The sequence below is a fragment of the Arachis hypogaea genome, chromosome 14 (assembly GCF_003086295.3).
Source record: "Arachis hypogaea cultivar Tifrunner chromosome 14, arahy.Tifrunner.gnm2.J5K5, whole genome shotgun sequence".
Lineage (NCBI taxonomy): Eukaryota > Viridiplantae > Streptophyta > Magnoliopsida > Fabales > Fabaceae > Arachis > Arachis hypogaea.
This window is the reverse complement of record NC_092049.1, coordinates 21,257,492-21,281,086: the sequence shown is the minus strand read 5'-3', so window position 1 is coordinate 21,281,086 and position 23,595 is coordinate 21,257,492. Positions and strand designations below refer to the sequence as shown.

The 23,595-nt window shown below is 37.4% G+C and overlaps 2 non-coding genes across 2 annotated transcripts; one reads left to right on the top strand and one right to left on the bottom strand.

The window, feature by feature from the left end:
* The first annotated feature begins 8,906 nt into the window (after positions 1–8,906).
* On the top strand, positions 8,907–9,014 carry LOC112745718 (small nucleolar RNA R71). Its single transcript, XR_003173631.1, has one exon. It is a non-coding gene; the product is annotated as a small nucleolar RNA R71 (small nucleolar RNA).
* A 5,399-nt stretch (positions 9,015–14,413) lies between these two features.
* On the bottom strand, positions 14,414–14,521 carry LOC112745657 (small nucleolar RNA R71). The gene has a single exon (XR_003173574.1). It is a non-coding gene; the product is annotated as a small nucleolar RNA R71 (small nucleolar RNA).
* Positions 14,522–23,595: the final 9,074 nt, after the last annotated feature.

Sequence of the window (23,595 nt, the reverse complement as noted above, 5' to 3'; positions counted from 1 at the left end):
CCTGAACCTTCATCACTTATGTATTTTCAACAGTAGAGTTTCTACACACCATAGATTAAGGTATGGAGCTCTGCTGTTCCTCAAAGATTAATGCAAAGTACTACTGTTTTTCTATTCAATTCAAGCTTATTCCTATTCTAAGATATTCATTCGCACCTCAATATGAATGTGATGATTGTGACACTCATCATCATTCCCTATGAACGCGTGCTTGACAACCACTTCCGTTCTTCCTTAGATTGAATGAGTATCTCTGAGATTCCTTAATCAGAGTCTTCCTGGTATAAGTTAGAATCCATGGACGGCCATTCTTGAGATCCGGAAAGTCTAAACCTTGTCTGTGGTATTCCGAGTGGGATCTGGGAAGGGATGGCTGTGACGAGCTTCAAACTCGCGAGTGCAAGGCGTAGTGACAGACGCAAAAGGATCAATGAATCCTATTCCAGTATAATCGAGAACCGACAGATGATTAGCCATGCAGTGACTGCGCATTGGACCATTTTCACTGAGAGGACAGGATGTAGCCATTGACAACGGTGATGCCTAACAAATAGCTTGCCATAGAAAGGAGTAGGACTGATTTGATGAAGACAGCAAGAAAGCAAAGGTTCAGAGGAACGAAAGCATCGCTATACGCTTATCCGAAATTCTCACCAATGAATTACATAAGTATCTCTATCCTATTTTATGTTTTATTTATCTTTTAATTATGAAAACTCTACAACCATTTGAATCCGCCTGACTGAGATCTACAAAGTGACCATAGCTTGCTTCATACCAACAATCTCCGTGGGATCGAACCTTACTCACGTAAGGTTTATTACTTGGACGACCCAGTGCACTTGCTGGTTAGTTGTACGAAGTTGTGAAACAGAATTAAGAACATGAACGTGCGTATGTAGTTTTTAGCGCCGTTACCAAGGAAGTAAAGATCACGATTTCGCACACCAAGTTTTTGGCGCCGTTGCCGGGGATTGTTCGAGTTTGGACAACTAACGGTTCATCTTGTTGCTCAGATTAGGTAATTTTATTTTAATTTTAAGCTTTTTATTTCTTATTTTCAAAAAATACAAAAATTTTTTTTTTACAAAATCATAAAATCAAAAATATTTTTTGTGTTTCTTGTTTGAGTCTTGAGTCAAGTTTTAAGTTTGGTGTCAATTGCATCTTTTTAATTTTCTAAAAATTATTTTCGAAAATTTCATGCATTGCATTCTTCATGATCTTCAAGTTGTTCTTGGCCAGTCTTCTTGTTTGATCTTCATAATTTTTTGTTTTGTGTCTTTTCTTGTTTTTCATATGCCTTCTTGAATTCTTAGTGTCTAAAAATTAAAAATCTTTTAGTTTGGTGTCTTGCATGTTTTCTTTTCTTGAAAATTTTTCAAAAATAAGTTCTTGGAGTTCATCTTGACATTCAAAGTGTTCTTGGTGTTCATCTTGACATTCAAAGTGTTCTTGCATGCATCACATGTTTTGATCCAAAATTTTCATGCATTGAGTCTTTGGGTTGTTTTTCTCTTTCTTTATTAAAATTCAAAAATCAAAAAAATATCTTTCCCTTTTTCACTCATAAATTTTCGAAAGTTTGAGTTGACTTTTTCAAAACTTTTTAAAATTTAGTTGTTTCTTATGAGTCAAATCAAATTTTCAATTTGAAAATCCTATCTTTTTCAAAATCTTTTTCAAAAATCAAATCTTTTTCATTTTTCTTATTTATTTTCAAAAATTATAAAAATATTTTTCAAAAATCTTTTTCTTAATTCTATCTCATAATTTTCAAAAATATTACTAACAATTAATGTGATTGATTCAAAAATATTAAGTTTGTTACTTGCCTAGTAAGAAAAGTTCAATCTTTAAACTCTAGAATCATATCTTTTTAGTTTCTTGTTAGCCAAGTAATCAACTTTAATTTTCAAAATCAAATCTTTTTAAATTTCTTTTTCAAATCTCTTCCAAAATAAATTTCAAATCACATCTTTTTCAAAATCAATTTCAAAATCTTTTCTAAGTTCTTATCTTTTCAAATTTGATTTTCAAATCTTTTTTTATCAATCATATCTTTTTGTTTCAATCATATCTTTTTTAAAACTGCCCAACTAACTCTCTACCTTCAATTTTCAAAAATTCCTTCCATCTTTTTCAAAATTTCATTTTAATTAACTAATTGTTTTAATTTTAATTTAATTTCAATTTTAATTTTTGAATTTTAAATTTAATTTTAAAATATTTTTATTTTATTTTGTTTAATTTTCGAATTCCTTTCTTATCTCTCATCTCCTTCTATTTATTTATTCATCTACTAACACTTCTCCTCACCCAAAAATTCGAATCCCTTCTTCTCCTCTGAGTTCGAATTCTTCTCTTCTTCATTCTTTTTCTTCTTTTCTTCTACTCACACAAGGGAACCTCTATACTGTGGTAAAAAAGGATCCCTATTATTATTTTCTGTTCCCTTCTTTTTCATATGAGCAGGAGCAAGGACAAGAACATTCTTGTTGAAGCAGACCCTGAACCTGAAAGGACTCTGAAGAGGAAACTAAGAGAAGCTAAAATATAACAATCCAGAGACAACCTTACAGAAATTTTTGAAAAGGAAGAGGAGATGGCAGCAGAAAATAATAATAATGCAAGGAGAATGCTTAGTGACTTCACTGCACCAAATTCCAATTTACATGGAAGAAGCATCTCCATCTCTACCATTGGAGCAAACAATTTTGAGCTGAAACCTCAATTAGTTTCTCTAATGCAACAGAACTGCAAATTTCATGGACTTCCATCTGAAGATCCCTTTCAATTCTTGACTGAATTCTTACAGATTTGTGATACTGTTAAGACCAATGGGGTTGATCCTGAGGTCTACAAGCTCATGCTTTTCCCGTTTGCTGTGAGAGGCAGAGCTAGAATATAGTTAGATTCTCAACCTAAAGATAGCCTGAACTCTTGGGATAAGCTGGTCACGGCTTTCTTAGCCAAGTTCTTTCCTCCTCAAAAGCTTAGTAAGCTTAGAGTGGACGTTCAAACCTTCAGACAGAAAGAAGATGAATCCCTCTATGAAGTTTGGGAGAGATACAAGCAACTGACCAAAAAGTGTCCTTCTGACATGCTTTCAGAATGGACCATCTTGGATATATTCTATGATGGTCTGTCTGAGTTATCAAAGATGTCACTGGACCATTCTGCAGGTGGATCCATTCACCTAAAGAAAATGGCTGCAGAAGCTCAAGAACTTATTGACATGGTTGCTAACAACCAGTTTATGTACACTTTTGAGAGGAATCCTGTAAGTAATGGGACGCCTCAAAGGAAGGGAGTTCTTGAAATTGATGCTCTGAATGCCATATTGGCTCAGAACAAACTATTGACTCAGCAAGTCAATATGATTTCTCAGAGTCTGAATGGAATGCAAGCTGCATCCAACAGTACTCAAGAGGCATCTTCTGAAGAAGAAGCTTATGATCCTGAGAACCCTGCAATAGCAGAGGTAAATTATATGGGTGAACCTTATGGAAACACCTATAACCCCTCATGGAGAAATCACCCAAATTTCTCATGGAAGGATCAACAAAAGCCTCAACAAGGCTTTACTAATGGTGGAAGAAACAGGTTTAACAATAGTAAACCTTTTCCATCACCCACTCAGCAACAGACAGAGAATTCTGAGCAGAATCCATCTAGCTTAGCAAATTTAGCCTCTGATTTATCTAAGGCCACTCAGAGTTTCATGAATGAAACAAGGTCCTCCATTAGAAATTTGGAGGCACAAGTGGGCCAGCTGAGTAAGAAGATCACTAAAACTCCTCCTAGTACTCTCCCAAGCAATACAGAAGAGAATCCAAAGAGAGAGCGCAAGGCCATTGATATAACCATCATGGCCGAACCTACAGGGGTGGAAGAGGACGTGAATCCCAGTGAGGAAGACCTCCTGGGACATCCAGTGATCAACAAGGAGTTTTCCTTTGAGGAGCCAAAGGAATCTGAGGCTCATCTAGAGACCATAGAGATTCCATTGAACCTCCTTATGCCCTTCATGAGCTCTGATGAGCATTCTTCTTCTGAAGAGAATGAGGATGTTACTGAAGAGCAAGTTGCCAAGTACCTTGGTGCAATCATGAAGCTGAATGCCAAATTATTTGGTAATGAGACTTGGGAAGATGAAACCCCCTTGCTCACAATGAACTGAGTGATCTGGATCAACTGAAATTGCCTAAGAAGAAACAGGATCTTGGAAAGTTCTTAATACCTTGTACCATAGGCACCATGACCTTTGAAAAGGCTTTATGTGACCTTGGGTCAGAGATAAACCTCATGCCACTCTCTGTAATGGAGAAACTAGGAATCTTTGAGGTGCAAGCTGCCAGAATCTCATTAGAGATGGCAGACAACTCAAGAAAATAGGCTTATGGACAAGTAGAGGACATACTAGTAAAAGTTGAAGGCTTTTACATCCCTGCTGATTTCATAATCCTAGATACTGGGAATGATGAGGATGAATCTATCATCCTTGGAAGACCCTTCCTAGCCACAGCAAGAGCTGTGATTGATGTGGACAGAGGAGAGTTGGTCCTTCAACTGAATGGGGACTACCTTTTGTTTAAAACTCAAGGATCTCCTTCTGTAACCATGGGGTGGAAGCATGAAAAACTTCTCTCACTGCAGAGTCAACTAAAGCCCCCACAGTCAAACTCTAAGTTTGGTGTTGGGAGGCCACAACCAAACACTAAGTTTGGTGTTGAACCCCCACAACCAAACTCTAAGTTTGGTGTTGGGAGGTTCCAACCTTGCTCTGAATATCTGTGAGGCTCCATGAGAGCTCACCTGTCAAGCTATTGACATTAAAGAAGCGCTTGTTGGGAGGCAACCCAATGTTATTTAATCATTTTTATTTCATTTCATGTTTTATTAGGTTGATGATCATGTGGAGTCACAAAAACTACAAAAAATCAAAAACAGAATGAAAAATAGCATTAAAAACAACACACACTGGAGGAAGGACTTACTGGCATTTAAACGCCAGTAAGGAGCATCTGGCTGGCGTTTAACGCCAGAACAGAGCATGAAACTGGCGTTAAGTGCTAGAAACAAGCAGCAGTCTGGCGTTTAAACACCAGGATTGCACCCAAAGGAAAGCAGGCATTAAACGCTAGAAACAAGCATCAGATTGGCGTTTAACGCCAGAAACCTGCACCATACTGGTGTTCAACGCCAGAAACATGCTATGGACTGGCGTTGAACGCCCAAAACAAGCATGGAAGTGGTGTTTAACGCTAGAAACATGCAGCAGTCTGGCATTAAACGCCAGGATTGCACAGCAAGGGCGTTTTACAAGCCTAATTGGAGCAGGGATGTTAAGTCATTGGCCCCACTGGATCTGTGGACCCCACAGGATCCCTACCACTTCTTCTCTCATATTCACACCTTTTTATAACTCTCTTCCCCAAAATAACCTCCACCAATCACCTCCAATTCCCCTCCAAAACCATCATACACCCACCTACACCCATCCACTCAAATTCAAACCATCACTCCTTCCTTTTCACACATCATAACCACCTTAAAACCTCAGTGGCCGAACCATTCACACACCTCCATCTCCTCCATCTCTTCTTCTTCTCATCCTTTCTTTCTTCTTTTGCTCGAGGACGAGCAAACATTTTAAGTTTGGTGTGGAAAAAACATTGCTTTTTTTTTGTTTTTCCATAACCACTAATGCCTCAAGGGATGCACTTCCCCCCACAAAACTACTGGGAACAAATCAACACTTCTCTAGGTGAATTAAGTTCCAACATGGGACAACTAAGGATGGAGTACCAAGAGCATTCCATCATCCTCCATGAAATTAGAGAAGATCAAAGAGCTATGAGGGAGGAGCAACAAAGACAAGGAAGAGACATAGAGGAGCTCAAGAGCACCATTGGTTCTTCAAGAAGAGGAAGACGCCACCCTCACTAAGGTGGACTCATTCCTTAATCTCCTTGTTTATTTATTTTCATGTTTTTCGATTTTTGAGCTTTATGTTTATTTATATTTGTGTCTTATTACATGATCATTTGTGTCTAAGTGTCTATGCCTTAAAGTTATGAATCCATCACCTCTCTTGAATGAAAAATGTTTTAATTACAAAAGAACAAGAAGTACATAGTTTCGAATTCATCCTTGAAACTAGTTTAATTATTTTGATGTGGTGGCAATACTTTTTGTTTTCTGAATGTATGCTTGAACAGTGCATATGTCTTTTGAAGTTGTTGTTTATGAATGTTAAATATGTTGGCTCTTGAAAGAATGATGAAAAGAAGAAATGTTATTTGATAATCTGAAAAATCATAAAAATTATTCTTGAAGCAAGAAAAAGCAGTGAATACAAAAGCTTGCAGAAAAAAAAAGAAAAAAAAGGCGAAAAAAAGAAAAAAAAAAAGAAAAAGAAAAAGCAAGCAGAAAAAGCCAAAAACCCTTAAAACCAAAAAGCAAGGGTAATAAAAAGGATCCAAGGCTTTGAGCATCAATGGATAAGAGGGCCTAAAGGAATAAACTCCTGGCCTAAGCGGCTAAACCAAGCTGTCCCTAACCATGTGCTTGTGGCGTGAAGGTGTCAAGTGAAAACTTGAGACTGAGCGGTTAAGAACCCTGGACACCTCTAATTGGGGACTTTAGCAAAGTTGAGTCACAATCTGAAAAGGTTCACCCAGTTATGTGTCTGTGGCATTTATGTATCCGGTGGTAATACTGGAAAACAAAGTGCTTAGGGCCACGGCCAAGACTCATAAAGTAGCTGTGTTCAAGAATCAACATACTTAACTAGGAGAATCAATAACACTATCTGAATTCTAAGTTCCTATAGATGCCAATCATTCTGAACCTCAATGGATAAAGCGAGATGCCAAAACTATTCAAGAGGCAAAAAGCTACAAGTCCCGCTCATCTGATTGGAGCTAAGTTTCATTGATATTTTGGAATTTATAGTATATTCTCTTCTTTTTATCCTATTTGATTTTCAGTTGCTTGGGGACAAGCAACAATTTAAGTTTGGTGTTGTGATGAGCGGATAATTTATACGCTTTTTGGCATTGTTTTTACATAGTTTTCAGTATAATTTAGTTAGTTTTTAGTATATTTTTATTAGTTTTTAAATAAAAATCACATTTCTGGACTTTACTATGAGTTTGTGTGTTTTTCTATAATTTCAGGTATTTTCTGGCTGAAATTGAGGGACTTGAGCAAAAATCATATTCAGAGGTTGAAGAAGGACTGCAGATGCTGTTGGATTCTGACCTCCCTGCACTCAAAGTGGATTTTCTGGAGCTATTGAACTCCAAATGGCGCGCTCTCAATTGCGTTGGAAAGTAGACATCCAAGGCTTTCCAGCAATATATAATAGTTTATACTTTGATTAAGGATAGATGATGTAAACTGGCGTTGAATGCCAGTTCCATGCTGCATTCTGGAGTCAAACGCCAGAAACAGGTTGCAAAGTGGAGTTAAACGCCAGAAACAGGTTACAAACTGGCGTTCAACTCCAAGAAAGACCTCTACACGTGTAAAGCTCAATGCTCGGCCCAAGCACACACCAAGTGGGCTCCAGAAGTGGATTTCTGCATCATTTACTCAATTCTGTAAACCCTAGTAACTAGTTTAGTATAAATAGGACTTTTTACTATTGTATTTACATTCTCTTGGATTAGTTTTATGCTATCTTAGACCTTTATGGGGGCTGGCCATTCGGCCATGCCTGAACCTTCATCACTTATGTATTTTCAACGGTAGAGTTTCTACACACCATAGATTAAGGTATGGAGCTCTGCTGTTTCTCAAAGATTAATGCAAAGTACTACTATTTTTCTATTCAATTCAAGCTTATTCCTATTCTAAGATATTCATTCGCACCTCAATATGAATGTGATGATTGTGACACTCATCATCATTCCCTATGAACGCGTGCTTAACAACAACTTCCGTTCTACCATAGATTGAATGAGTATCTCTGAGATTCCTTAATCAGATTCTTCGTGGTATAAGTTAGAATCCATGGACGGCCATTCTTGAGATCCGGAAAGTCTAAACCTTGTCTGTGGTATTCCGAGTGGGATCTGAGAAGGGATGGCTGTGACGAGCTTCAAACTCGCGAGTGCTAGGCGTAGTGACAGACGCAAAAGGATCAATGGATCCTATTCCAGTATAATCGAGAACCGACAGATGATTTGCCATGCAGTAACAGCGCATTGGACCATTTTCACTGAGAGGACAGGATGTAGCCATTGACAACGGTGATGCCTAACAAACAGCTTGCCATAGAAAGGAGTAGGACTGATTGGATGAAGACAGCAGGAAAGCAGAAGTTCAGAGAAACGAAAGCATCTCTATACGCTTATCCGAAATTCTCACCAATGAATTACATAAGTATCTCTATCCTATTTTATGTTTTATTTATCTTTCAATTATGAAAACTCTACAACCATTTGAATCCGCCTGACTGAGATCTACAAAGTGACCATAGCTTGCTTCATACCAACAATCTCTGTGGGATCGACCCTTACTCATGTAAGGTTTATTACTTGGACGACCCAGTGCACTTGCTGGTTAGTTGTACGAAGTTGTGAAACAGAATTAAGAACATGAACGTGCGTATGTAGTTTTTAGTGCCGTTACCAAGGAAGTAAAGATCACGATTTCGCACACCAGGCATTCAGAGTATCAATTTCAAGAACTCCCTTCCTCTGAGGCGTCCCATTACACACAGGATTCCTTTCAGAAGTGTACATGAACTGGTTATTTGCAACCATGTCAATGAGTTCCTGAGCTTCTGCAGGCATTTTCTTTAGGTGAATGGATCCACCTGCAGAATGGTCCAATGACATCTTAGATAATTCAGACAGACCATCATAGAATATATCCAGGATAGTCCATTCTGAAAGCATGTTAGAAGGACACTTTTTGGTCAGTTGCTTGTATCTCTCCCAAGCTTCATAGAGGGATTCACCTTCTTTCTATTTGAAGGTTTGAACATCCACTCTAAGTTTGCTAAGCTTTTGAGGAGGAAAGAACTTGGCTAAGAAAGCCGTGACCAGCTTATCCCAAGAGTTCAGGCTATCCTTAGGTTGAGAGTCCAACCGTATTCTAACTCTGTCTCTTACAGCAAACAGGAAAAGCATAAGCCTGTAGACCTCGGGATCAACCCCATTGGTCTTAACAGTATCACAGATTTGCAAGAATTCAGTTAAGAACTGAAAAGGATCTTCTGATGGAAGTCCATGAAACTTGCAATTCTGTTGCATCAGAGAAACTAATTGAGGCTTTAGCTCAAAATTATTTGCTTCAATGGCAGGGATTGAGATGCTTCTTCCATGTAAGTTGGAATTTGGTGCAGTAAAGTCACCAGGCATCTTCCTTGCATCTCCACCATTGTTATTATTTTCGGCCATGTCTCCTTCTTTTTCGAAAATTTCTGTCAGATTTTCTCCAGAGAGTTGTGCTTTAGCTTCCCTTAGCTTCCTCTTCAGAGTCCTTTCAGGTTCAGGATCGGCTTCAACAAGAATGTTCTTATCCTTGTTCCTGCTCATATGAAAAAGAAGAGAACAAGAAAGTATGGAATCCTCTATGTCACAGTATAGAGATTCCTTTATGTGAGTAGAAGAAAAGAAGAGAATAGAAGAAGGAGAAGAGAAAAAATTCGAAATTTCAAATTAAAGTAAAAGGAAAATATTTTTGTTTTTATTTAATTAATTAATTAGAATTCGAAAATTAGAAAGATAAATAAAATTAAATTAAAATTTAAAACAATTAGTTAATTAAAAAGAATTTTGAAAAAGTGGGGAGGAGTTTTTGAAAATTAGAGAGAGATAATTAGTTAGGTGGTTTTGAAAAAGATGTGATTGAAATAGAAAACTTAAAAAAAATAATTCAAGTAGTTAATTGAAAAAGATTTGAAAATCAATTTTGAAAAGATAAGAAGTTAGAAAAGATTTTGAAATTAAGTTTTGAAAAAGATATGATTGAAAGATATGATTGAAAATTTAATTTGAAAAAGATTTGAAAAGGAAATTAAAAAGATTTGATTTTTAAAATTAAAGTTGATTACTTGACTAACAAGAAACTAAAAGATATGATTTTAAAATTTAAAGATTGAACCTTTCTTAATAGGCAAGTAACAAACTTTAAAATTTTTGAATCAATCACATTAATTGTTAGTAAAGATTTTGAAATTATAAAATAAAATAAGAAAAAGATTTTGAAAATTATTTTGAATATTTTCGAAAACATTAAAAGAAAAACGAAAAAGATTTTGAAAAATTTTAAAAAGGAATTCGAAAATATTAAAAGGAAATTGAAAAAGATTTGATTTTGAAAAAGATTTGAAAAGATAGGATTTTTAAATTGAACACCTTGAATGTTAAAATGAACACTGATGAGCGGATAATTTATACGCTTTTTGGCATTGTTTTTAGTATGTTTTTAGTAGGATCTAGTTACTTTTAGGGATGTTTTTATTAGTTTTTATGTTAAATTCACATTTCTGGACTTTACTATGAATTTGTGTGTTTTTCTGTGATTTCAGGTATTTTCTGGCTGAAATTGAGGGACTTGAGCAAAAATCAGATTCAGAGGTAGAAGAAGGACTGCTGATGCTGTTGGATTCTGACCTCCCTGCACTCAAAGTGGATTTTCTGGAGCTACAGAACTCAAAATGGCACACTTTCAATTGTGTTGGAAAGTAGACATCCAGGGCTTTCCAGAAATATATAATAGTTTATACTTTGTCCGAGTTTAGATGACGCAAAAGGGCGTTGAACGTCAGTTCTACGCTGCAGTCTGGAGTTAAACGCCAGAAACATGTCACGAACCAGAGTTGAACGCCAAAAACACGTTACAACTTGGCGTTCAACTCCAAAAGAAGCCTTTGCACGTGTAAACTTCAAGCTCAGCCCAAGGACACACCAAGTGGGCCCCGGAAGTGGATTTATGCATCAATTACTTACTTCTGTAAACCCTAGTAGCTAGTCTAGTATAAATAGGACTTTTTACTATTGTATTTATATCTTTGGATTATCTTTTGATCTATTGATCATGTTTTGAGGGCTGGCCATTCGACCATGCCTGAACTTTATCACTTATGTATTTTCAACGGTTGAGTTTTTACACACCATAGATTAAGGTGTGGAGCTCTGCTGTTCCTCATGAATTAATACAAAGTACTACTATTTTTCTATTCAATTCAACTTATTCTGCTTCTAAGATATCCATTCGCACTTCAATATGAATGTGATGAACGTGACAGTCATCATCATTCCCTATGAACACGTGCCTGACAACCACTTCCGTTCTACCTTAGATTGAATGAGTATCTCTTGGATTCCTTAATCAGAATCTTCGTGGTATAAGTTAGAACCCATGGATGGCCATTCCTGAGATCCGAAAAGTCTAAACCTTGTTTGTGGTATTCCGAGTAGGATCTGGGAAGGGATGGCTGTGACGAGCTTCAAACTCGCGAGTGCTGGGCGTAGTGACAGACGCAAAAGGATCAATGGATCCTATTCCAGTATGATCGAGAACTGACAGATGATTAGCCATGCAGTGACAGTGCATTGGACCATTTTCACTGAGAGGACAGGATGTAGCCATTGACAACGGTGATGCCTAACATACAGCTTGCCATGGAAAGGAGTAGGATTGGTTGGATGAAGACAGCAGGAAAGCAGAGGTTCAGAAGAACGAAAGCATCTCTATACGCTTATCTGAAATTCTAACCAAGGAATTACATAAGTATCTCTATCCTAGTTATATTTTACTTATCTTCTATCTATCACTTTACAAAACCATCTGAATCCGCCTGACTGAGATTTATAAGGTGACCATAGCTTGCTTCAAGCCGACAATCTCCGTGGGATCGACCCTTACTCACGTAAGGTTTATTACTTGGACGACCCAGTGCACTTGCTGGTTAGTTGTATCGAAGTTGTGACAAATTACAAATTAAGGTTAGAGCACCAAGTTTTTGGAGCCATTACCAGGGATCACAATTTCGTGCACCAAGTTTTTGGCGCCGTTGCCGGGGATTGTTCGAGTTTGGATAACTGACGGTTCATCTTGTTGCTCAGATTAGGTAATTTCTTTTTGTTTTATTTTCAAAAATTTTTCAAAAATCTTTCAAAAATTTCTCATCTTTTTTCGAAAATTATTCTAAAATTTTAAGAATGAATTCTAGTGTTTTATGAAGCATGTTGAAGCCTGGCTGGCTGTAAAGCCATGTCTAATTCTTTTGGACTGTGACTTCCAATCATCAGCATAGAGGCAAGTTAATTGGAATATCAGCTGTTGCATGCCTGATTTATATCCTAAAGCTGGCTGGCTATTAAGCCATGCCCAACCCTTAGATTGGAGCTTTAGGCCAACATTGAAAGATTCCTGGGATTCTTATTAAAAATTTTGAATTTCTTATTTTCTTTTTCCTATATGTTTTTCGAAAAAATTTAAAAGAAAATACAAAAAAATCATAAAATCATAAAAACCAAAAATATTTTATGTTGTTTGTTTGAGTATTGTGTCAAATTTTAAGTTTGGTGTCAATTGCATACTCATCTTGCATTTTTTTCGAAAATTGCATTCATGCATTGCATTCATCATGATCTTCAAGTTGTTCTTGATAAACCTTCTTGATTGATCTTCATATTATATTGTTTTGTGTTGCATGGTGTTTTTCATATGCATTCTTGAATTCTTAGTGTCTAAGCATTAAAGATTTCTAAGTTTGGTATCTTGCATGTTTTCTTTGCATAAAAATTTTTTCAAAAATATGTTCTTGATCTTCAAAGTGTTCTTAGTGTTCATCTTGACATTCATAGTGTTCTTGCATGCATTCATTGTTTTGATCTAAAAATCCTCATGCATTGAGTCTTTTTCATGTTTTTCTCTTTCTTCATTAAAAATTCAAAAATAAAAAAATATCTTTCCCTTTTTCACTCATAAATTTTCGAAAATTTGAGTTGACTTTTTCAAAACTTTTTAAAATTTAGTTGTTTCTTATGAGTCAAATCAAATTTTCAATTTAAAAATCTTATCTTTTTCAAAAATTAAATCTTTTTCATTTTTCTTATTTATTTTTGAAAATTCTAAAAATATTTTTCAAAAATCTTTTTCTTAATTTTATATCATATTTTTGAAAATATCATCAACAATTAATGTTTTGATTCAAAAATTTCAAGTTTGTTACTTACTTGTTAAGAAAGATTCAAACTTTAAGTTCTAGAATCATATCTTGTGATTTCTTGTGAATCAAGTCATTAATTGTGATTTTAAAAATCAAATCTTTTTCAAAACTAATTTCAATCATATCTTTTCAAAAATATGTTTTTATCTTATCTTTTTCAAAATCATATCTTTTTAATCATACCTTTCCATATCATATCTTTTTCAAATATCTTTTCTAACTTCTTATCTTCTTATCTTTTAAAAATTGATTTTCAAAATTTGTTTCAACTAACAAATTGACTTTTTGTTTGTTTCTTATCTTTTCCAAAACTACCTAACTAATTCTCCCTTTCTAATTTTCGAAAATTACCTCCCTCTTTTTCAAAAAATTCTTTTTAATTAATTAATTGTTTCAATTTTTAATTTTAATTTTAATTTTATCTTAATTTTCGAAAATCATTAACTCTTTTTCAAAATTTATTTTTCGAAATTTCCTCTCTCCCATCTCCTTCTATTTATTTAATTACTTACTAACACTTCTCTTCATCTCATATCTCTGCTCTCCTTACCCTTGTGTTTGTATTCTCCTCCCTTCTCTTTCCTTACATTACATTCTTTTCTTCTTCTACTCACACAAAGGAATCTCTATACTGTGACATAGAGGATTCCATATTTTCTTTGTTATTCCCTTCTTTGTCATATGAGCAGGAGCAAGGACAAGAACATTCTTATTGAAGCAGATCCTGAACCTGAAAGGACTCTGAAAAGGAAACTAAGAGAAGTTAAAATACAACAATCCAGAGACAACCTTACAGGAATTTTCGAACAAGAAGAGGAGATGGCAGCCGAAAATAATAATAATGCAAGGAGGATGCTTGGTGACTTTACTGCACCTAATTCCAATTTACATGGAAGAAGCATCTCTATTCCTGCCATTGGAGCAAACAACTTTGAGCTGAAACCTCAATTAGTTTCTCTGATGCAGCAGAACTGCAAGTTTCATGGACTTCCATCTGAAGATCTTTTTCAGTTCTTGACTGAATTCTTGCAGATATGTGATACTGTTAAGACTAATGGAGTAGATCCTGAAGTCTACAGGCTCATGCTTTTCCCTTTTGCTGTAAGAGACAGAGTTAGAGTGTGGTTGGACTCTCAACCCAAGGATAGCCTAAACTCTTGGGATAAGCTGGTCACGGCTTTCTTAGCCAAGTTCTTTCCTCCTCAAAAGCTCAGTAAGCTTAGAGTGGATGTTCAAACCTTCAGACAGAAAGAAGGTGAATCCCTCTATGAAGCTTGGGAGAGATATAAGCAACTGACCAAAAAGTGTCCTTCTGACATGCTTTCAGAATGGACCATCCTGGATATATTCTATGATGGTCTGTCTGAATTAGCTAAGATGTCATTGGATACTTCTGCAGGTGGATCCATTCACCTAAAGAAAATGCCTACAGAAGCTCAAGAACTCATTGACATGGTTGCTAATAACCAGTTCATGTACACTTCTGAGAGGAATCCTGTGAGTAATGGGATGCCTCATAAGAAGGGAGTTCTTAAAATTGATACTCTGAATGCCATATTGGCTCAGAATAAAATATTGACTCAGCAAGTCAATATGATTTATCAGATTCTGAATGGAATGCAAGCTGCATCCAACAGTACTCAAGAGGCATCTTCTGAAGAAGAAGCTTATGATCCTGAAAACCCTGCAATAGCAGAGGTGAATTACATGGGTGAACCATATGGAAACACCTATAATCCCTCATGGAGAAATCACCCAAATCTCTCATGGAAGGATCAACAAAAGCCTCAACAAGGCTTTAACAATGGTGGAAGAAACAGGTTTAACAATAGTAAACCTTTTCCATCATCCACTCAGCAACAGACAGAGAATTCTGAGCAGAATCCATCTAGCTTAGCAAATTTAGTCTCTGATCTATCTAAGGCCACTGTGAGTTTCATGAATGAAACAAGGTCTTCCATTAGAAATTTGGAAGCACTAGTGGGCCAGCTGAGTAAGAAGATCACTGAAACCACTTCTAGTACTCTCCAAGCAATACAGAAGAAAATCCAAAAGGAGAGTGCAAGGCCATTGATATAACCATCATGGCCGAATCTAAGGAGGAAGGGGAGGCAGTGAATCCCAAGGAGGAAGACCTCCTGGGACATCCAGTGATCAATAAGGAGTTCCCCTCTGAGGAACCAAAGGAATCTGAGACTCATCTAGAGACCATGGAGATTCCATTGAACCTCCTTATGCCATTCATGAGCTCTGATGAGTATTCCTCATCTGAAGAGAATGAGGATGTTACTGAAGAGCAAGTTGCCAAGTTCCTTGGTGCAATCATGAAGCTGAATGCCAATTTATTTGGTAAAGAGACTTGTGGAGATGAACCTCCCCTGTTCACCAATGAACTAAATGCATTGGATCAACTGAGATTGCCTCAGAAGAAACAGGATCCTGGAAAGTTTCTAATACCTTGTACCATAGGCACCATGACCTTTGAGAAGGCTCTATGTGACCTGGGGTCAGGAATAAACCTCATGCCACTCTCTGTAATGGAGAAACTGGGAATCTTTGAGGTACAAGCTGCTAGAATCTCATTAGAGATGGCAGACAATTCCAAAAAAAGGCTTATGGACTAGTAGAGGACATGTTAGTAAAGGTTGAAGACCTTCACATCCCTGCTGATTTCATAATCCTAGACATTGGAAAGGATGAGGATGAATCCATCATCCTTGGAAGACCCTTCCTAGCCACAGCAAGAGTTGTGATTGATGTGGACAGAGGAGAGTTGGTACTTCAACTAAATGAGGACAACCTTGTGTTTAAAACTTAAAGATCTCCTTCTGTAAACATGGAAAAGAGGCACAGTAAGCTTCTCTCAAAACAGAGTCAACCAGAGCCCCCACAGTCAAACTCTAAGTTTGGTGTTGGAAGGCCACAACCAAACTCTAAGTTTGGTGTTGAACTCCCATATCCAAACTCTAAGTTTGGTGTTGGGAAGTCTCAACAATGCTCTGAACATCTGTGAGGCTCCATGAGAGCTCACTGTCAAGCTATTGACATTAAAGAAGCGCTTGTTGGGAGGCAACCCAATCTTTATTTATCTAATTTTATTTTTATTTTTGTTGTTCTTTCATGTTTTATTAGGTTCATGATCATGTGGAGTCACAAAATAAATAGAAAAATCAAAAACAGAATCAAAAATAGCAAAAGAAAAATGACACCCTGGAGGAAGGGCTTACTGGCGTTTAAACGCCAGTAAGGAGCATCTGGCTGGCGTTCAACGCCATAACAGAGCATGGATCTGGCGTTGAACGCCCAAAACAAGCAGCATCCTGGCGTTCAGACGCTAGAAATGCACACTGAGGAAAGCTGGCGCTGAACGCCAGAAACAAGCATAGAACTGGCGTTCAACGCCAGAAACATGCTGCATCTGGGCGCTGAACGCCCAGAACAAGCACCAATTCGGCGTTTAAACGCCAGAATTGCATGCAAAGGCATTTTACATGCCTAATTGGTGTAGGGATGCAAACCCTTTACACCTCAGGATCTGTGGACCCCACAGGATCATCTCAGCATCTGTGGACCCCACAGGATCCCTAGCTACCTCCACTCATATTCTTCCTTCTTTTCAATGTTCATCCTCTCTTCCCAATAAACACCCCTTCCCAAAACCCTTCACCAATCACCTCAAAGCTCTCTTCCCTATTACCCATTCACCACTCACATCCATCCACTCTTCCCCATAAACCTACCTCATAAACCCCACCTACCTTCAAAATTCAAAATCACTTTCCCACCCAAACCCACCTCATATGGCCGAACCTTAACCCTTCTCCCTCCGCTATATAAACCTCTCCATTCTTCTTCATTTTCACACAACACATCCCTCTCTTTCCCTTCTTGGCCGAAACACAACTCTCTCTCCCTCTCCTCTATATCTTCTTCTTCTACTACTACTCTTTCTTCTCTTGCTCGAGGGCGAGAAAGATTCTAAGTTTGGTGTGGTAAAAGCATAAAGCTTTTTGTTTTTCCATTACCATTGATGGCACCTAAGACCAGAGAATCCTCTAGAAAAGGGAAAGAGAAGACAAAAGCTTCCACCTCCGAGTCATGGGAGATGGAAAGATTCATCTCCAAAGCCCATCATGACCACTTCTATGATGTTGTGGCCAAGAAGAAGGTGATCCCCAAGGTCCCTTTCAAACTCAAGAAAAATGAGTATCTGGAGATCCGACATGAGATCCAAAGAAGAGGTTGGGAAGTTCTAACAAACCCCATCCAACAAGTCAGAATTCTAATGGTTCAAGAGTTCTATGCTAATGCATGGATCACTAGGAACCATGATCAAAGTAAGAACCTGAACGCAAAGAATTATCTCACCATGGTTCGGGGGAGTTACTTAGATTTTAGTCCGGAAAATGTGAGGTTGGCGTTCAACTTGCCAATTATGGAAGAGAACGCACGCCCCTACACAAGGAGAGTCAACTTTGATCAAAGGTTGGACCAAGTCCTCATGGACATATGTGTGAAAGGAGCTCAATGGAAGATTGACTCAAAGGGCAAACCGGTTCAACTGAGAAGACTGGACCTTAAGCCTGTAGCTAGAGGATGGTTGGAGTTCATTCAACGCTCAATCATTCCCACTAGCAACCGGTCTGAAGTTACTATAGACCGGGCTATCATGATCCATAGCATCATGATTGGAGAAGAGGTGGAGGTTCATGAGATTATACCTCAAGAACTCTACAAGGTGGCTGACAAGACCTCCACTGTGGCAAGGTTAGCCTTTCCTCACCTCATTTGCCATCTATGCAATTCGGTTGGGATTGACATAGAGGGAGATATCCTCATTGATGAGGACAAGCCCATCACTAAGAAAAGGATGGAGCAAACAAGAGAGCCTATTCATGGATCTCAAGAGACGCATGAACAAGCTCATCACCAAGAAATCCCTGAGATGCCTCAAGGGATGCACTTTCCTCCACAGAACTTTTGGGAGCAAATCAACACCTCCCTAGGAGAACTGAGTTCCAACATGGGACAACTAAGGGTGGAACATCAAGAGTACTCAATCATCCTCCATGAAATTAGAGAAGATCAAAGAGCTATGAGGGAGGAGCAACAAAGACAAGGAAGAGACATAGAAGAGCTCAAGGACATCATTGGTTCCTCAAGAAGAAAACACCACCATCACTAAGGTGGACTCATTCCTTGTTCTTAAACTTTCTGTTTTTTGTTTTCTTTATGTTAAGTGCTTATCTATGTTAGTGTCTTATTACATGATCATTAGTATTTAGCAACTTTGTCTTAAAGTTATGAATGCCCTATGAATCCATCACCTCTCTTAAATGAAAAATGTTTTTAATTCAAAAGAACAAGAAGTACATGAGTTTCGAATTTATCCTTGAACTTAGTTTAATTATATTGATGTGGAGACAATACTTTTTATTTTCTGAATGAATGCTTGAACAGTGCATATGTCTTTTGAAGTTGGTGTTTAAGAATGTTAAATATGTTGGCTCTTTAAAAGAATGATGACAATGAGACATGTTATTTGATTATCTGAAAAATCATAAAAATGATTCTTGAAGCAAGAAAAAGCAGTTAATAGAGAAAAGCTTGCGAAAAAAAAAAAGAAAAAGAAAAAGAAAAAGCAAGCAGAAAAAGCCAAAAGCTCTTAAAACCAAAAGGCAAGAGCAAAAAAGCCAATAACCCTTAAAACCAAAAGGAAAGAGTAAATAAAAAGGATCCCAAGGCTTTGAGCATCAGTGGATAGGAGGGCCTAAAGGAGTAAAATCCTGGCCTAAGCGGCTAAACCAAGCTGTCCCTAACCATGTGCTTGTGGCGTGAAAGTGTCAAGTGAAAACTTGAGACTGAGCGGTTAAAGTCAATGTCCAAAGCAAAAGAAGAGTGTGCTTAAGAACCCTGGACACCTCTAATTGGGGACTTTAGCAAAGCTGAGTCACAATCTGAAAAGGTTCACCCAATTATGTGTCTGTGGCATTTATGTATCCGGTGGTAATACTGGAAAACAAAGTGCTTAGGGCCACGGCCAAGACTCATAAAGTAGCCGTGTTCAAGAATCAACATACTGAACTAGGAGAATCAATAACACTATCTGAACTCTGAGTTCCTATAGATGCCAATCATTCTGAACCTCAATGGATAAAGTGAGATGCCAAAACTATTTAAGAGGCAAAAAGCTACAAGTCTCGCTCATCTGATTGGAGCTATGTTTCATTGATATTTTGGAATTTATAGTATATTCTCTTCTTTTATCCTATTTGATTTTCAGTTGCTTGAGAACAAGCAACAATTTAAGTTTGGTGTTGTGATGCGCGGATAATTTATACGCTTTTTGGCATTGTTTTTAGTATTTTTTAGTAGGATCTAGTTACTTTTAGGGATGTTTTTATTAGTTTTTATGTTAAATTTACATTTCTGGACTTTACTATGAGTTTGTGTGTTTTTCTGTGATTTCAAGTATTTTCTGGCTGAAATTGAGGGACTTGAGCAAAAATCAGATTCAGAGGTAGAAGAAGGACTGCTGATGCTGTTGGATTCTGACCTCCCTGCACTCAAAGTGGATTTTCTGGATCTACAGAATTCAAAATGGCACGCTTCCAATTGCGTTGGAAAGTAGACATCCAGGGCTTTCCAAAAATATATAATAGTTTATACTTTGGCTGAGTTTAGACGACACAAAAGGGCATTGAACGCCAGTTCTACGCTGCAGTCTGGAGTTAAACACCAGAAACACGTCACGAACCAGAGTTGAACGCCAAAAACACGTTACAACTTGGCGTTCAACTCCAAAAGAAGCCTCTGCACGTGTAAACTTCAAGCTCAGCCCAAGCACACACCAAGTGGGCCCCGGAAGTGGATTTATGCATCAATTACTTACTTCTGTAAACCCTAGTAGCTAGTCTAGTATAAATAGGACTTTTTACTATTGTATTTATATCTTTGGATTATCTTTTGATCTATTGATCATGTTTTGAGGGCTGGCCATTTGGCCATGCCTGAACTTTATCACTTATGTATTTTCAACGGTAGAGTTTCTACACACCATAGATTAAGGTGTGGAGCTCTGCTGTTCCTCATGAATTAATACAAAGTACTACTGTTTTTCTATTCAATTCAACTTATTCTGCTTCTAAGATATCCATTCACACTTCAACATGAATGTGATGATCATGACAGTCATCATCATTCCCTATGAACACGTGCCTGACAACCACTTCCGTTCTACCTTAGATTGAATGAGTATCTCTTGGATTCCTTAATCAGAATCTTCGTGGTATAAGTTAGAACCCATGGATGGCCATTCCTGAGATCCGAAAAGTCTTAACCTTGTTTATGGTATTCCGAGTAGGATCTGGGAAGGGATGGCTGTGACGAGCTTCAAACTCGCGAGTGCTGGGCGTAGTGACAGACGCAAAAGGATCAATGGATCCTATTCCAGTATGATCGAGAACTGACAGATGATTAGCCATGCAGTGACAGCGCATTGGACCATTTTCACTGAGAGGACAGGATGTAGCCATTGACAACGGTGATGCCTAACATACAGCTTGCCATGGAAAGGAGTAGGATTGGTTGGATGAAGACAGCAGGAAAGCAGAGGTTGAGAGGAACGAAAGCATCTCTATACGCTTATCTGAAATTCTCACCAAGGAATTACATAAGTATCTCTATCCTAGTTATATTTTACTTATCTTCTATCTATCACTTTACAAAACCATCTGAATCCACCTGACTGAGATTTATAAGGTGACCATAGCTTGCTTCAAGCCGACAATCTCTGTGGGATTGACCTTTACTCACGTAAGGTTTATTACTTGGAAGACCCAGTGCACTTGCTGGTTAGTTGTATCGAAGTTGTGACAAATTACGAATTAAGGTTAGAGCACCAAGTTTTTGGAGCCATTACCAGGGATCACAATTTCGTGCACCAAACACCAAGAACACTTTGAAGATCAAGATGAACATCAAGAACTTATTTTTGAAAAGTTTTAAGAAAAGAAAAATATGCAAGACACCAAACTTAGAAATTTTCAATATTTAGACACTAATGATTCTAAAATGCATATGAAAAACAAGAAAAGACACAAAATATAAAAATGCAAAAATCAAATAAGGAAAATCATCAAGAACAACTTGAAGATCATGAAGAACACCATGCATGAATTTTTCGAAAATTTTTAAGAAAAATAAAAGAATGCAATTGACACCAAACTTAAAAATTGACACTAAACTCAAACAAGAAACATAAAAATTTCTGGTTTTTATGATTTTGTTAATTTTTTTGGTTTTTTTCGAAAATTATTTTGGGAAAAACGAAAAAGAAGAAAATTTTTTTGTATTTTTTGAAAATAAGAAATAAAAGAGCTTAAAAATAAAATAAAATTATCTAATCTGAGCAACAAGATGAACCGTCAGTTGTCCAAACTCGAACAATCCCCGGCAACGGCGCCAAAAACTTGGTGCACGAAATTGTGATCCTTAACAACGGCGCCAAAGACTTGGTGCTCGGAACATAATTCACACACTTTGTCACAACTTCGCACAACTAACCAGCAAGTGCACTGGGTCGTCCAAGTAATAAACCTTACGTGAGTAAGGGTCGATCCCACGGAGATTGTCGGCTTGAAGCAAGCTATGGTCATCTTGTAAATCTCAGTCAGGCGGATTCAAATGGTTATAGAGTTTTAATAATTAAAAGATAAATAAAACGAAAAATGGGATAGAGATACTTATGTAATTCATTGGTGAGAATTTCAGATAAGCGTATAGAGATGCTTTCTTTCCTCCTGAACCTCTGCTTTCCTGCTGTCTTCATCCAATCATTCCCACTCCTTTCTATGGCAAGCTTTGTGTAGGGCATCACCGTTGTCAATGGCTACTTCCCATCCTCTCAGTGAAAATGGTCCAAGATGCGCTGTCACCGCACGGCTATTCATCTGTCGGTTCTCGATCATACTGAAATAGGATTCAGTAATCCTTTTGCGTCTGTCACTACGCCCAGCACTCGCAAGTTTGAAGCTCGTCACAGCCATCCCTTCCCGGATCCTACTCGGAATACCACAGACAAGGTTTAGACTTTCCGGACCTCAAGAATGGCCGTCAATAGTTCTAGCCTATACCACGAAGACTCTGATCTCATGATCAGAAGGCTAAGAGATACACATTCAAGCTTGTTTGCATGTAGAACAGAAGTGTTTGTCAGGCACGCGTTCATAAGTGAGAATGATGATGAGCGTCACATAATCATCACATTCATCATGTTCTTGTGTGCGAATGAATATCTTAGAGAAGAAATAGGCTTGAATTGAATAGAAAAATAATAGTACTTTGCATTAATTCATGAGGAACAGCAGAGCTCCACACCTTAATCTATGGTGTGTAGAAACTCTACCGTTGAAAATACATAAGAACAAGGTCCAGGCCAAGGTCTAAGATATCATAAAACTAATCAAAGATCAGATTCCAAAGACTCTGAATACAATAGTAAAAAGTTCTATTTATACTAAACTAGTTACTAGGGTTATAGAAATAAATAAATGATGCAGAAATCTACTTCCGGGCCCACTTAGTGTGTGCTTGGGCTGAGCATTGAAGCTTTCACGTGTAGAGGTCTTTCTTGGAGTTAAACGCCAGTTTGTAACCTGTTTCTGGCGTTTAACTCTGCTTTGCAACCTGTTTCTGGCGTTTAACTCCATAATAGGGCAGAGAGCTGGCGTTGAACGCCAGTTTGCGTCATCTAAACTCGGGCAAAGTATGGACTATTATATATTGCTGAAAAGCCCTGGATGTCTACTTTCCAACGCAATTGAGAGCGCGCCATTTGGACTTCTGTAGCCCCAGAAAATCTACTTTGAGTGCAGGGAGGTCAGAATCTAACAGCATCTGCAGTCCTTCTTCAACCTCTGAATCTGGTTTTTGCTCAAGTCCCTCAATTTCAGCCAGAAAATACATGAAATCACAGAAAAACACACAAACTCATAGTAAAGTCCAAAAATGTGATTTTTATTTAAAAACTAATAAAAATATACTAAAAACTAATCAAATCATACTGAAAACTATGTAAAAACAATGTCAAAAAACATATAAATTATCCGCTCATCAGTGAGCACCAAGATACGACTAAAGCAATAAATCAACACAAATAATACATGCAGAATCAGTTACATTATCAAAATAAGAGTCATCTTTGAGATGTATCACAGAAGTTATTCCTCCCTTTTGACTTTGTTCTCTCTTTATGCAGCATGTTCATTAGTTTTTAGTTTAGATATATACATGTATTTGTGGTGATGAATAGTAGTATTGAGAACAGATAGTCCTACTAATTTTCGGTAGTTGATAGAAAGCATCATTGAATCATAGCTTATAGCTTGTACATATCT